General features: G+C 45.5%; 1 non-coding gene and 1 pseudogene across 1 annotated transcript; both read left to right on the forward strand.

Annotated features, from left to right (window-relative positions):
• Nucleotides 1-343: 343 nt before the first annotated feature.
• Nucleotides 344-522, forward strand: LOC137010218 (U2 spliceosomal RNA; annotated as a pseudogene).
• A 2,097-nt stretch (nt 523-2,619) lies between these two features.
• Nucleotides 2,620-2,783, forward strand: LOC137010070 (U1 spliceosomal RNA). Its single transcript, XR_010893149.1, has one exon. It is a non-coding gene; the product is annotated as a U1 spliceosomal RNA (small nuclear RNA).
• Nucleotides 2,784-3,111: the final 328 nt, after the last annotated feature.

The raw sequence follows: 3,111 nt of genomic DNA on the forward strand, positions 1-3,111 counted from the left end.
CTCACGTGCCTGTTCTGGAGAGTGGGGTGAAGACTAATTTGCTAAGGACTCACCCCCGGTTTTGCACAACAGAGGACTTTTAAAGGGTATTAATTGTTGTTTTTATTGTGTTTTATCAAATGAAATTGGATTTTATTAGAGAAAAAAGAACGAGATGCTTGTTTTAAATTTGTATTTTACTTTTGAGATGCCCACACATTTTAACACACACACAAAATGGACTTGAAACAAACAAGACAACACAATGGCTGACGTTACTTATTATTGCTTGTTTTAAAAAAAAAATGTGTGCTCGAAAATGAAAATGTGTGTGAAAAAGTGAAAGATTGAAAATGGTGACAATAAAACTTTTCAAAAAAAAAAAAAAAATCTGTTCTTATCAGTTTAATATCTGATACGTCCCCTATCTGGGGACTACATATTAAATGGATTTTTGGCTCATGGAGCCGGAACCGGGGCTTGCTCCGTCCACTCCACGCATCGACCTGGTATTGCAGTGTCTCCAGGAACGGTGTGCTTCCCCTTTTGGGGGACTGCAAATCGTTGTGGTTAATAGCAGAGGGAATGTCGCTGGAGCTTCACAAGGAGTCTCTATGTACCTGCGGTGGGGTGGCTGGCAGGGTGGCACCGTCTCGCACCCTTATGAAACGGTCGCCGTTGTTCCAAAGCAGCGGTTCCCAAACCAGCACTGCACGTCTTGAATGTCACTCTTGTCTGATGCGCCCGTCTGAGGTCTTGGAGTCTTTACCAACGAGCTGATGAGTTGGATCGGGTGTGTTTGATCAGGGAGACATCTAATCAAACACGCCTGACTGATGGGAACCACTGGTCTAAAGGACCGCAGCTCGTGTACAGGTGCTGGTCATATAATTAGAATGTCATCAAAAAGTTGATTTATTTCACTAATTCCTTTCAAAAAGTGAAACTTGTATATATCATATTCATTCATTACACACAGACTGAGAGGTTTCACATGTTTATTTCTTTTCATTTTGATGAGTATAGCTGACAACTACGGAAAATCCCAAAGTCACTATCTCAGAAAATTAGAATATTGTGAAAAGGTTCAATATTGAAGACACCTGGTGCCACACACTCTTATCAGCTAATTAACTCAAAACACCTGCAAAGGCCTTTAAATGGTCTCTCAGTCTAGTTCTGTAGGCTACACAGTCATGGGGAAGACTGCTGACTTGACAGTTGTCCAAAAGACGACCACTGACACCTTGCACAAGGAGGCCAAGACACAAAAGGTCATTGCAAAAGAGGCTGGCTGTTCGCAGAGCTCTGTGTCCAAGCACATTAATAGAGAGGCGAAGGGAAGGAAAAGATGTGGTAGAAAAAAAAGTGTACTAGCAATAGGGATAACCGCACCCTGGAGAGGACTGTGAAACAGAACCCATTCAAAAATGTGGGGGAGATTCACAAAGAGTGGACTGCAGCTGGAGTCAGTGCTTCAAGAACCCCTACGCACAGACGTATGCAAGACATGGTTTTCAGCTGTCTCGTTCCTTGTGTCAAGCCACTCTTGAACAACAGACAGCGTCAGAGGCGCCTCGACAAAAAGGACTGGACTGCTGCTGAGTGGTCCAAAGTTACGTTCTCTGATGAAAGTCAATTTGGCATTTCCTTTGGAAATCGGGGTCCCAGAGTCTGGAGGAAGAGAGGAGAGGCACACAATCCACGTCGCTTGAGGGCCAGCCTAAAGTTTCCACAGTCAGTGATGGTTTGGGGTGCCATGTCATCTGCTGGTGTTGGCCCACTGTGTTTTCTGAGGTCCAAGGTCAACGCAGCCGTAGACCAGGAAGTTTTAGAGCACTTCATGCTTCCTGCTGCTGACCAACTTTATGGAGATGCAGATTTCATTTCCCAACAGGACTTGGCACCTGCACACAGTGCCAAAGCTACCAGTACCCGGTTTAAGGACCATGGTATCCCTGTTCTTAATTGGCCAGCAAACTCGCCTGACCTTAACCCCATAGAAAATCTACGGGGTATTGTGAAGAGGAAGATGCCATATGCCAGACCCAACAATGCAGAAGAGCTGAAGGCCACTATCAGAGCAACCTGGGCTCTCATAACACCTGAGCAGTGCCACAGACCGATCGACTCCATGCCACGCCGCATTGCTGCAGTAATTCAGGCAAAAGGAGCCCCAACTAAGTATTGAGTGCTGCACATGCTCATACTTTTCATGTTTATAATTTTCAGTTGGCCAAGATTTCTAAAAATCATTTCTTTGTATTGGTCTTAAGTAATATTCTAAATTTGCTGAGATACCGGATTTGGGATTTTCCTTAGTTGTCAGTTATAATCATCAAAATTAAAAGAAATAAACATTTGAAATATATCAGTCTGTGTGCAATGTACATAATATACAAGTTTGACTTTTTGAAAGGAATTAGTGAAAGAAATCAACTTTTTGATGACATTCTAATCATACGACCAGCACCTGTAGGTGCTTGGCAGTTTGCCGGCTTGAAGGCATGGTCACGGAAATCGCAGTCAAGTAATGGAAGGGACACGCCCTTCCTTTGCTTGGGGTGGGGGAGGGGGGTCACCGTTGATGAGGACGGCAAAGAGGGATAGGGTAGCCTCTGACTGGAGGCCTGGGGACTCATGCTTACCTGGCAGGGGAGACACCATGATCAGGAAGGTGGTTCACCCAGGGCGAGGCTCAGCCATTGCACCCCGGTTGTGCTGACCCCTGCGAATTCCCCAAATGTGGGAATCTTGACTGCATAATTTATGGTAGTGGGGGACTGCGTTCGCGCTCTCCACTGGACATACTGGTTGAAAGAAGATTAGGTGGTGCCGAGAGAACCTGTGGTTTCTAACAGTCGTAGCGTTGTCTGTGGCTCCGTGTGTGTTTGCACGCCCCTTTTATGGAATCGGGTGTTGCGTGCGCTCGCCTGGTTTCGCAAAGTTCTGAGTTTTCCTTCAGGGACGACAGGCTTTTGGGGGCACTCGACCATGGCCGTTTTCTAAATGACCCCGTGGTCGCTATTGTCACGATCGGCTCAAAGCCGTGACAAATGAAACGGAGGACATAGGCAGCTTGGTAGGTTGCAACGAAAAGAGATTTATCAGCATAAATAAGAAAATATATGA

This window comes from Chanodichthys erythropterus, chromosome 20 (assembly GCF_024489055.1).
Source record: "Chanodichthys erythropterus isolate Z2021 chromosome 20, ASM2448905v1, whole genome shotgun sequence".
NCBI lineage: Eukaryota > Metazoa > Chordata > Actinopteri > Cypriniformes > Xenocyprididae > Chanodichthys > Chanodichthys erythropterus.